We start from the raw sequence: 12,823 nt of genomic DNA on the forward strand, positions 1-12,823 counted from the left end.
ATGTTTCAGCACCAGGGCAAGGGGTAACCATAGAGAGGCTCTGGCAGCCAGAGCCTCTGTATGGATGACCAAGCCTCTGGTTGCCTCAGGACACAGTCAGGGACCGTGCCCTGCGCTACTTTTTTAAACTTCACTTTTTTTTGACCCCTGGATATCCAGGGGTCTAATTTTCTCCCCGCACTGCAAGTTTGCAGCAGGGGAAACATTTTTTTGTCCCCGCACGTGCCTGTTGCCCTGCCTCAAAGGGATTTGAGGCGGGGCAAGAAGCACATGCATGCTCGTGTGGATGTGCCCAAGATGTTCAGAAAAGGAGCCAAGAGTGAGGAACTGAAAACAGCTGGGCAAGAACACTGGTAATAAAGCACAAAATCTAAAGGAGGACCAGTACTGGCTGGATAGAGAGAATGAGACTTGGCTGAGAACCCAGACAATTGGCAACTGGGTCTAGGTAGATGAAAAGAAAAAACTGAGGACAAGGATCAAATGATGGCAAAAAGACCAGGACAAGTCAGAAGGGACAGAGAGGTTGTGCTAGTGGGAAATGTGAACAAGAGTCTGGGCCCCACTCCCCAAAACCCCAGAGCCTGAAATTGATCCCAAGTTTCCAGAGTCTGTGAAACACTGGCAGAATTTCTCATTCCATTCTAATACTGGTCAATTTGAAGAATAACAAATTACTGTCTTCAGCAAGCTCAAGTGACAGTTTAGTGCGGTGAATCTAAAGGTTGTAGCCCAAGGGATGACCCATGTAGGTGTCAATATCATACTGCCTGTTAAAATTTCTCTTTTTCTCAATTGCTTTTTCAAAAATTTAAGAACTCATGTCCAAGAAACTGTCAAGAGAACATTATTAAGGTTGAAAAATCAAATAATAAAAAGTGAAGAAAGACCAGAATTAAGGTCATCATACACATGATGATAAGTGTTTAATGATATGATCACGTATTATTTAAAAGTCATCAACAGCAGAGCAGGAAGATGAAAAAGGAATACTTCACAACAGCTTCAGGAGAAACTGAAAATAGTTAGAAAATAAGCTTCATTTTTGCACAGAAGAAGCTGAAAAGAAGACATGTTCAGGCGTCTTTGCAGTCAAACACGAGGATCTCGTATTGGCCTCATTCATCAATGGACTCACCAGTGACTTTCTTATTTACTGAAAGACTTTCATCCTTTTACTGGGGGACTGCCAGCACTGTTGCCAGCACACTGATGTGCCCCAAACTAATTTCAGGCACAGGATAGCCCTGCTCTAGGAATGGATCAGTGCTGTGTAATGAGGGACATTGTTGTTTATTGGAAATCTGCTTCTTTTCCTGTAGAAGTAAGAAGGCATGTATTGAAGAATGGTGGGCCTATACCTATGTAGGGCTGTGCAAAACAGCAGCATTCTGCTTTGACTTCCATTTTGATGTTTCAATGAAACAGTGTTTTGTTTTTGAGTTTTTTCTTTCCTTTTGAAATCATGGTTCCATTCAGTTTGTCGAAACAGTTTCGCTGTTTTGACGCTGTTTTGAGGTTTTGCCCATAGGCTATAATGGGGAAGCACAAAACAGACTATAACTTCATCATTTCTTGCCTGATTCTGATGAAACTTGCAGGGATGGTAGCCACTTCTGAGGGCATGGAGTCTGCCAAGTTTCAAGGCATTTTCTAGGAAACTGCACCTCAGGCTGCTGACAAGTAGAAGCCAGGGAGCAAGAGCAGTGTTCTGTGATCTGGCAGGCAGATCAGGGCCCGCATCCCCAGGAAGAGTCTGGCAGACTCTCTGCAACCCTCCCAGGGGTGTGGGTGGGCCCTCAATCTGCCTGCCAGATCACAGGTCACTGCTCCTGCCACCTGGGACCCAGTGCTGGGGAACTGAGCCTAGCTGGGGGAAGCGCTACCTCCAACTGGACTAAGTTCCCAGCCCCTCACAGCACTGGGGAACTCAGCCAGGCAGGAGGGCTCTGCCCACCTTCTGCCACTGGACTGAGCTCCATGCAGCTAGTGGAGCTGATTGGACCACAGCCCGGTGGCGGGAGGCGGGCAGAGCTGGCTCTGTGCTCTGATCGGCTCTGCCAGCCCCATGGAGCACAACCTGGGAGCAGGAGGCAGGGGGAGCCATGGCAGTGCTCCCTGCTGGGCTGAGACACATGGGGCTGCAGCCCTGGCTCTCCCCTGCCTCCCACCACCTGCCTGGCTGCTTTTAAATTCGAAACATTTCAAAACTTTTGAAACATGTTACTGGCCTTGTCTTGCTTTGAGGCTGTTTCAAAGCCCTTTGTTTTGTTTCAATGTTGCTGTTTTGAGCTTAAAATGAGTCAAAACAGCATTGAAATGAAACATCCAGCAAAATTGTTCACAGCTCTACTATCTAGCACTAAAACCCACTCACTTTAAAGTGAGGCGGCTGCACTACATAACCAAGGTCCAGATTACTGGAGGAGACAAAAATATTTAAAAATGGCATGGGAGTGTGGCCACAGGATCAAAAGTGAAGGATCTAGAAGGCATCTCTGAGACGACAACAATGGAGTCCATGTGGACAGCAAATAGCCCAGAGAAACTCTGCCCATATGTGTAAGTCAGTAAGTGGCATGAAAGCTGAAGAAGCTACAGGTAAGGCACACTCTATGGAGATTGCCCCAAGGTTACCCACTGCCTGCAAAAGGGGCAAGTACCAGGAAATATTTCAACTGTGGTATCAGCATGTCCATATCCACAGGTCCTACATGAAAGATCTCCCAGTGGCAGTAAATTCATACTGTTGGAAGAAATGGATTGGCCCCTGGTTATGGCAGCTCTAACAGGTGATTCTTTCTCTGCATACATGAGAGAGTTCCTATGTGAAGTTAGGCAAGTTGCTTAAACTTTTCCTGAATAGTCCTTCTTTGTATGTTCCTCATGTTGTGCAGGGCTTGAGTTGAGATCCCTTGGTCTGATTCCCTGAAAACCATGCTTTGAACATTTAGATGCCCCATAATGCCAGATTCTCCCAGAATTGGGTCTTCAGAGTCTCAGAGTAGGTACCCAAAGTTAGTGGGTGCATTTGACCTTAATACAGGCAACCCCTGCTTAGCGCTGTTTCGCTTAGCACTATTTCACTATAACGCTCATATTAAATTGATACCTGATTCCACTTAGTACTCAGTGAGTTTCATTATAACACTCACAGTCACCATCTTGGGCCATTATAAACACTTGCAGTCACCATCTTGGATTATCAAATACTTTCATATTTCAAATTGTATTGATACACAATGATAACAGATAAGAGTAATGCAGGCAAGACAAACAAAATAACTGCCTTCCCCCCTTCCCAATTCTATATCTACAAGTCCTAGGGCTGTCATGGAGGTAAGGTACATCTGGCCAATATATGAGCTTCACCTTATGGTTCTTTCTTGAATGTCAGATGTCAACAGCCTGGAGGTTGAGGGCCAAGTCCTAACCCCCCCCACCACCACCACCACCCCTGCCCCTCTGTGGGGTGGGCTGGTGGTGTGTCCTCTGTCCATGGAGGCCTCGGGTTCCCCCCTGGGGATCCTTTGCTGCTCTGAAATCCCTCCTTTTGTATTATTTTTCTCCTCTCTAGACTCTTCATTCCTAGGCATCATTGATTGGTCTCCCTGTGGTCATCATACTGTCCATGTTCTGTTCTGTCAGCATATTCCTTTGGGCTCAGTACTCCCTTCTTGGCAATGCCCTCTTTCCCCTCTCCCCCAGCTGTGTTCCCTGGAGCTTTTAACTTTCTCTGGGCCAGACGCTCATTGCTCTCAGGTGCCCTCCTCCACCTTTCTCTCCCCCAAGCAGGCAGGTTATCACTCTTAACCATGCTCCCACTGCTGAGCTACATGCCTTGTTACACCCCCTAATATGTCATTTGTGCCCAAGTAGCTCTTGACCATATTAGTATTAGTTGGCTAGTTTCTTTCAGGCATTACAATAAAATGGCTTGGGTAAAAAGTTGCAGTGCTTGCTAGTTTAATTCATGGGAAGTATCCCTAAGAAGACTACACCTTCAGCACTATGAAAGGGTCTGAGTGTTATATTACTTTACTGTTATACCAGTGTAATCTTGGAAATGACCTTGGCATAAAACTGGCATAACACACTGGTACATCAGGCTCAGCTTGTTGAGAATGACAAAAATTACTTACATTTTTGAAAATGTAATGTAACATTTTGGAAGTAAAAATTGTTTTTATATAAATTAATCAAACTGCCACTTTTTTTATTACTTGAAAAAGATTTTTCAAAGTCCTCATGAGGAATGTAAATGTCACTACTGTATGTCAACATTCAAAAACTTGGCTTTGGAAAGGAATCTGCGGTAATATCATATTCATATCCAATAAGTATTAGCCAAGTACCTGAGCCATTAGTTTTTGGATTGTTTCCAATGCTGTGCATTCATATTTTACTGAGGAAAAGCCCTTTCTTATTGGCAATATATATTTGCTGTATGTAACAGCATGGTGAGAGTTATGTGATTTGGAAAGAAAGAAACATGGGAAGATCAGATCTTGCTTTTGTATTACTTTTATGGAATCTGTGGACAGCAAGAGAATTTCTGATAAGGACACACTCCAGGCTGCCATCTTGCCCAGCAGGATTCACCATTTAGAAATACAGAGTTGTCTTACTGAAGTGGCAACCCCATGAATGAATCACACATAGAATCCATTTTTTTGCCAATAAAAGTTTGGTATCATAGCCTAATGTAACATATTTTATAAGCCTTGTGTCCTATAAAGCTAGATTAGAAGCATGTTTTAAATTTTATTTGGAGTGTTTTGTTCATCTTTATTGATGGAAATCTATAGCCCAGGTTTCAAATTCAGAATTAGTCCAGAATCTAGATCCTCCCAGATTTGAGAGGCCCATTCAGTTTGGAGACAAAAAGGGTCCAAATCTAAAATCCCAACATTTGGGGAAAAATTCATATTTTCCAAAGGATCCAAAGGTTATGTCTCAGGTTCAGGTCTAACAATATGATATGCATGGATATATGTATGGGAGCACACTGAGAAAGACTGCTCCACTACATGGGATATGGTGGCAGATCAATTACAGGACCGTGCTTATGTCTTAGAGGAATCTATTCAAATTCTGCTATGGGCTTGTATCAAAGGCTGCCCCCAACTGACCCAACTGTAAATCGGTACTTATTCATATGGGCTTGGGACGCAAAGGCACCTGGATGAGATACAAACCACATCAGTCTTTTGTATGCTGTTGGTGTCTGAAATGGATATAGCTTCACTATGCTAGCCCTATTGGCTGCTGCAAAGATCTTTGGGCCTTTTGGACATGAGGGCACATACAGAATAATTAAAATGAAGCTGAATGAACAACAAATTAATAAAAGGTCCAGAACCTAATTCATATACTCTCCACAGTGCTGAAGAAAATCATGGTGATCTCCTTTTAAAAAAAAATCTTCCCTGCCTTTAAACTGCTGAAATTTATATAACATTTAATAATCCTTTCTTTATTTTCAGGCTTATTTGTTAAGTCTAAGGATTATTATTTCTTCTTGGCAACAGCAAATCAATCATTCTCTAGTTTCTCCACCTTGGAAATTGAATTTTTATTTTATAGTTGGCATCATCCTCAAAAGAAAACAAACAAGCTGCTAGTCAGTGAAAGAAAGGAAAAGAAACATTACAGAAAGGAAAAGAAAAAAAAATCTTCAAATCATGTTTAGCCCCATCTGGCCTAAGGAAAACATGGAAGTGGGTGATCAAGTACATTTTCCAGAATGGGCTGTCTTTCAAAGGAAACAAAATCTGGATATTTCTATGTCTAGACCACAGAGGAAAAAATGCTTTTAGTGCTAATTAACCCATCAAAAGCAGACAAGGCCTGAGTGGTTATAAGCAACATACTCAGGGAGGTTAGCAGGTTTAGTCAGCCAAAGGGCGTGGGCTGAATGGCCAAGGCAACAGACTGGAGACCCAGGTCTTACTGCTGACTCTGCCACCGGTACTTGCTGTATGACTGTAGGCTAGTGAGTCAATCAGGTCCTCTCTCCCTCATCTTTCTTCTCTGTAAAATGAACCTGGTGACAGTACCCCTCCTGGTTAAACACTTTGAGGTCTATAGATGAAAATTGCAGTGCAAGTGCTAAGTATTATTCGAGCAGAAGGTGTTTAATTTATGAAATGTCAAGTAATTGCTGAAATAGAAACCATCTTCTGTAAGTGCATATGCATGCATATGTCCATTTTGAATTGCTTAGTAGCTGTGCATCAATGTCCTTGAGAAAAAGGCTGAATTGTTCTAAGGGTGTATTTACTTGAACATACATATGCTAGGTATTTTCTGACTGACCAGTCACCAAAGGTCACTAAGAAGAACAATATATTTAAGGGAGGTCTTTAAAAGAGGCATAATTACATCAATTCATAATAAGGAGTCCAATGTGTTGTAATGCTGATGAAAGTGAAAGAACAACAATCCTAGTTTCCCCCAGTTATGTGCCTCACCATACTCTTCTAGTACTCCTCAGTCAACACCGGCAACCACCATTCCTGAGCAGAGGATGAAGGCCTTCCCCATATGACAGTTTTTCTAGTTAAAATAATCATAGAATCATAAAAAAGCAAGGCTGGACAGGACTTCAGAAGATCTAGTCCAGCCCCCTGCTCAAGGCAGAATCATCCCTATCTTAACCATCCCATACAAGTCCTTATCTCATCTATTCCTAAACATAAACAATCAACTCTGTTGCACAAGTACAAGGCATACAGTCCAGAGGCACCAAGAGCGCTCTATCCTGCCCTAGATAAAGCAACGGGTCGAGGGCTGTCAGTGTCACGCTGCTGCAAGGAATATTAAAATGCACTCAAGATCCAAGGAAGATGGCCACACCATCTGCTACAGAAGAAAGCAAAAATCCCATGGTCTCTACCAGTCTGATTTTGGGGTAAAGCTCCTTCCTGATTCCAGATGTGGAAATTGGTCTGATCCTGAGTGGATGGGCAAGAACCTCTAACCAGAAACTTCCGGGTTTTAGCCCTACCAGGAGCATTGGCCTTGGCTCAAAATCCCAGGCCTTGACTGCAGCCTTGGCTGCAACACCCAGTGCTTCTGAGGAAGCTGAGATAAACCCTGATAACTTTAGCAAAGGGAGAGGAATAAATCTTTCCCAGTCCCGTGTAGCAACCAGCAAAACCAAGAAGCATGGGAAAAGAACAAACACTCTCCCTTCTGCAAGCTTCCACACATCACAGTCTCTAACCACAAAGCCAGAACTCCTTTTTCTATAGCCCTTCATGAACTTATCCCAGCTGCTTTAATCTTCTTTCATAACTAAGGCCATCATGGAGTTCTGTTTCATTCACCTGCTGCTGAGCATTGTCTTCTCCAATATTCATCTGCTCTAGGCTGCCAAGCAATTCTTGTAATCTCCTAGTGATCTAAGAGAGAGACCAAATAGAGATACAAGGGTGCCTGGCATTCCAACTGTTGCTTTTTACAAAGAATTCAGGTATAACTACTCCAGTATCATCCCTGACCTATGCTTATCCAATCTCTTCTTGAAAAGCTCCGAAGATTCCACAGCTTCCCTTGGCAGTCTATTCCACTGCTTCACTGTTATAACAATGAATATGTTTTTACTGATATCCAGTCTACGCCTACTTTGCTGCAACTTGAAGCCATCAACATGCATCCTGCTCTCTGCAGGAATGGGAAAAAAGTATTCTTCCTCTTTCAATGGAGCCCTTCATCTATCTGAAGGCTGATGCCATGTCCCCTCTTAACTGCCTCTTCTCCAAGCTGAGCATGCCTGTTTCTTTCAATCTCTCCTCGTATGGTTACCTTCCAAGCCCTTTATCATTTTTGTCACCAACTTCTGGATCCTCTAACTTCTCCACATCATTTTAAAAGATGGAGACCAAAGCTCCCTGTAGTACTCTAGATTAGGCTCAACCAGTGCAAAGTAGAAGCACTTTCACCTCCCGTGTGTTGCACCTAATGCTCCTCTTGGAGCAACCCAAAACTACATTTACCTTTTTTGTATCTGCATCACACTACAGACTTATTGAGTCATGATCCACCAAAACTCCTAGATCCTTCTCTGTTGTTACGCCATTCATCCAGTTCTCATCCAGACCATTCCTTGTGCTGTTTTATGTGCTCCCGTTTTGTATTTGCATTTTTATTATTCTTCCCAAGGTGCAGCACCTTGCATCTGTCAATATTGAACTTCACGCTGTTTGCTCCAATCCAGCTTTCCAATTTATCAAGATCCTTCTGAATTTTATTCCTGTCCTTCAGTGTGTTCTCAATCCTTCCCAATTTCCCAGTGAATATTCATTGGGAGGCTAGCTAGAATGAGATCAAAGGATGTTCTTCTAACTAATACCCAAAAAGAAGTGGATCCAAGCCCAGGCTTGTTCAGAGTTTTGACAGTAAAGCGACTGTCCAGCTTTGTGAATTTATCTTCTGTTTCTGTGCCAACTTCCTCTCATTCCTTGCCAACATGCCAATGCTCCGACCAATGTGCCAGTGTTCTTGCCACCTCAGCTCTCTAGTAGGCTTGTCTGTGCTGCTGTGGGAGTCTGTACAATATGTTCTCCCCTTCTCCCCCATTTCTTGAAACATATAGGGTGCTCATCAGACCATTCCATTTGCTGTTTTATGTGCTCCCATTTTCCTGGTCATGGTTTGGCTTTAGCAATGTCAGGGATTTCAGAAAGTGCTGATGAGGAGCAAGTGATTTAGAGGTGGATTGTACTGAAATGGACGTAAAGAAGAAGGGTAGATGTGCAGCATAAAGCAGGTATAAGGCCAGGTACAGGCAATACCATGTTTCCTTCCAGTTTTGTACAAGTTCCCTAAGGCCTCATGCAAATCTTGCTTTAGCTGGAACTTGATGTGTCTTCCAAATTTCCAGAAATGTGTGCTTCGCCCACTGTGTTTGTCAGACTCTGTGTGGTATTGAGTGTTTTAAATCACCAGTGGTCAGGTTGCATGAGAAATGACCCACCAACTTGATTAGACATTGAGTGTAAGCTATCATTTCAAGGTGCTGGGAGAGAAGCACAGTGACTTAAGGCAGAAATTATATTGGGGGATCAAAGCAAACATAGTCATCAAGCTATCAAAACCACTCCCTAAATGATCTTAATATTTTTTCATGAACTGCTTCCCTCTTCGTGCATCTGTCTTTTGGCTCCTTGCATCCTTTAAATCTCCATGCTCAATGGGCTCGCCTTTTCTTCTTTACACATGCTTTGGGCTGCTTTTTCACTTTCCATGCACTCCTCTGCTGCCTATTCTTTTCTTAATTGTAGCCTTGGCTGTCACATCAAACAGGAGTTTGTGGAATGGATGCTACAAGGAAAAAATCACTAAAAACCCTAGACAGGTTATGGAGCAACACTGGTACTGGCAGAAAAGTAGTAAATACATTAAATACAGGAAATGGGCAGAACTCCTTGTTACAAGGTAGAACCTATATGTATTAAAGCTGTGCGAAACAGCACCATTCTGCCTCGACTTCCTTTTCGATGGAACAGTGTTTTGTTTCAAATTTTGTTTCATTTTGAAAACACTGTTCTGTTTTGCTTCATCAAAACTGTTTTACTGTTTTGATGCTGTTTTGATGTTTCCCCTGTAGGCTATTCTGCAGCCAGCACCAGGAAGATTGGTGCTGTTGCTGGCCCCAGGCAGCAGCACCAGCCTCCTGCAATCCAGCAGGCAGATGGGGCCCACACCTCCAGAAGCAGTCTGGCACAACCCCCGCAGCCCTCCCAGGGGTGCAGGGGAGCCCCTGACCTGCCTGCCAGGTGACAGGAGGCTGGTGCTGCTGGCTGGGGCTAGTGGCACACCTATCTTTCCAGCACAGGCTGCATCCAGCCAGCAGTACTAGCCTTCTGTGATCCAGCAGGCAGATTGGAGGCTCCCCTGCATCCCTGAGAGGACTGTGGGGGCTGTGCTGGACTGCTCCCAGGAGTGCAGGCCCCCAAACTACCTGCTGGATTGCAGGAGGCTTGTGCTGCCAGCTGGAGCCAGCATCAGCACCTATTTTCCCAGCAATGGGTGTGGGCTCCCAGGCAGCAGCACCAACCCCCTGTGATCTGGGAGGCAGATCGGGGGCCCACACCCCTGGAAGGAGTCCAGCACAGCCCCCGCAACCCTCCTAGGGGTGCAGGCAAGACCCCAATCTACCTGTTGGATGACAGGAGGCTGGTGCTGCTGGCTGGGACTGGTGCTGAAGCCAAGTAAGCCTGTCTTCAAAATTCAAAACCTTTCAGAACTTTCAAAACGTTTCGAGTGTCCTTGTTTCATTTTGAAGCCATTTCAAAGGCTTGTGTTTCATTTTGATTTTGCTGTTTCAAGCTTGAAATGCATCAACACAGCTTTGAAATGAAAGACCGGGCGAAATTTTGCACAGCCCTAATATGTATACTCTCTGAGACCACCATATTTGTGCCATCGGAATATATGATACTGAGTACCAGGACCCTGAAGAATGAGAAATGGGGTCAGGAACAAGTCTCCTCTGAAGGAAAGTTTAATTCTAAAAAAGTGGGAAATCACTTAGAGGAGAATCAATGCAGGAGCTATTAATTTCTCAAATTAAAAAAAGTGGACCTCCAATAAGAGGTATGGAATGAGGTGCATTTTCCTAGAGAAGGTAAGAACAGCTAGCTTTGTGGGAGGAGACTGAAACTAAGTTTGAAGGAGAGATGGAAAACAAGTCTATCTGAGGATAGCAGGGGTCCAAGTGCTGGTGAGACAGGGTGGAGCGCACACTGGGGAAAGAAGAACTTAGATGCAAGGTTGCATTGCAGAATGCACGTTGCCAAGGGGAAGGAGCCAAATCACAAGGGCTAGTTTTGCCATCATTCATGGGCCACCTTTAGGTCACTTGGATTTTCTCCCCTAAATTTTTCACCAAGTTCCAGCCCTAAGATATAAACATTATTTGCCCTTGACAGACTCTTAATAGGTTCATAAGCCCTAAATCTTAAATTATATCCTGCTAAAACTAATGCCAAGAATGGAACAAAGCGGAGTCTAGAGGCGTCAATCAGAGAAGAAGTCAAGTACACTGACCTTGTAAATCTGGTAAGCACATTTTTAAAAACATACTAAGATTTGAGAACATTGAGAGAATGTGTTTGAATTTGGAGCTTGGTTATAATTTATTTTAACTCCTGGGTCAGATACAATGTGCCAAAATATCAAAATAAAGCTGAACTAAGATGGACTATAAAATTAAGGATGATTTATAACCTGTGATCCCATCAAATTAAAGTAAATAAAGCCCTTGAATCGTTTAGCTGTAAGTTTAGTCGTAGTCACTAAGGGAACTAATTTCTGTTATCGTTCTGAAAGCATTGTGTTTTTAAAATGGGAAATCTGCCCTTTTTCTGAGATTGGGATTCAAAGACATAAATTCACTGTCTCGTTGCTTGTAAATTAAAACATTCTTGTTGTTCTTCACACAGAGGCAGAATTTGTGACCTGCTTTATACACCATCTATGTGCATGTGCTATAGAGGAAACAGCCCCCAATTTATTGCCCTCATGGGTTTTGTCCTCACTGGTAACATAAACCTCAGCCTAAATTTTGTGTTCAAACTTAGCCTGTTCCTATACTACAACTTTTCACGGCCCTATCACAGTGCTGTGCAAGTGATTTTTCAATTCAGTACTCAACCCATTAAATTAGGAGAAAATGTTTGATCTCAATTGGAATATTGTCTTTCTATTTGGAGCATTTAGTGCAGTCAAAATAATGGAATTATAAAGTTACACTTAAATGCCATTCACAGAACCAAGAAGGAAGAAATGTCCTCCTCCTCTTTTTTCCAATAGCCCAGTGGATTAGGCATTGACTCAGAATGAATCCCAAGTTAATTAACCCACATCTCTTACATCCCAAGAAAGTACCTAACTCACCCTGCTATCAGCTATTTTGATGTGAGCTGCTCTCAGTCTCTCCTCTGGATACTGTTCCATATTTTTGTAAAGTTTGTAAGTAATCCTTGGATTTAATCCTTGGATTACAGGCCAGGTGAGTGGCCCTAACACCAGTCTGGAAAGTCATGTGCTGGTTTCTCTGGGTCAGTGAAAATGAGTGTTCCATTCCAGCCCCCAAAGCATGGCCTGAAAGCACCTCACTCCATAATAGTTTAAGAGTTATGGCCGTCTCATAGGAGGTGGGAGATGCAGTGTTAATCCACTCTGACCAAGGAGGGATTTTAACCCAGGTATCCAACTGGGTGACTGGATAAGAAGGGGACATAAGTAACATTAGTACTTATTTTTGTGTTTATTACTAATTTGCCATGATGAAATTCTGGTTTAGGTTGAATGAGTAAAACTAGGTTTTCTTTTTTTTTAAATTTTGGTGAGAAAATACACATAAAAAATAATTCAGTTTAATCTAAACACCTAAATTAAAAAAATTAAAAATCTATTTTTTACTTTCTTGATTTGCCCGTCAAATGAACAATCAATTATTTGCACAGCCATATACACAACCCCTTTTATATGCTAGATAATAGGGCTGTGTGAAGCTTCAGGTGCTAATTTGATTTGGAGGAGATTCAGCCAGATTTGGTGGCCGAATCTCCAAATCTGAACTGAATCAAGAGACCAATTAAAAGATCTGAACTGATTCAAAGCTCTCCGAATCGATTCAGAAAAGGTTTGGCGAGCTTTGGCAATTCGGACAGTCCCCACTCACTGCCTATGGGACCTGGACCTGGACTCCATGCTGGTAAGTAGGGGGCAGGGAGGGGGGGGCTGGAGGAGAGGAGAGGGGACCATGGGGTACACCTGCCAGGCCTCATCCGCTGCCTGCGCCCCCAGACCT

This window comes from Crocodylus porosus, unplaced genomic scaffold, assembly GCF_001723895.1.
Source record: "Crocodylus porosus isolate Cpor-Errol unplaced genomic scaffold, CroPor_comp1, whole genome shotgun sequence".
Taxonomy (NCBI): domain Eukaryota; kingdom Metazoa; phylum Chordata; order Crocodylia; family Crocodylidae; genus Crocodylus; species Crocodylus porosus.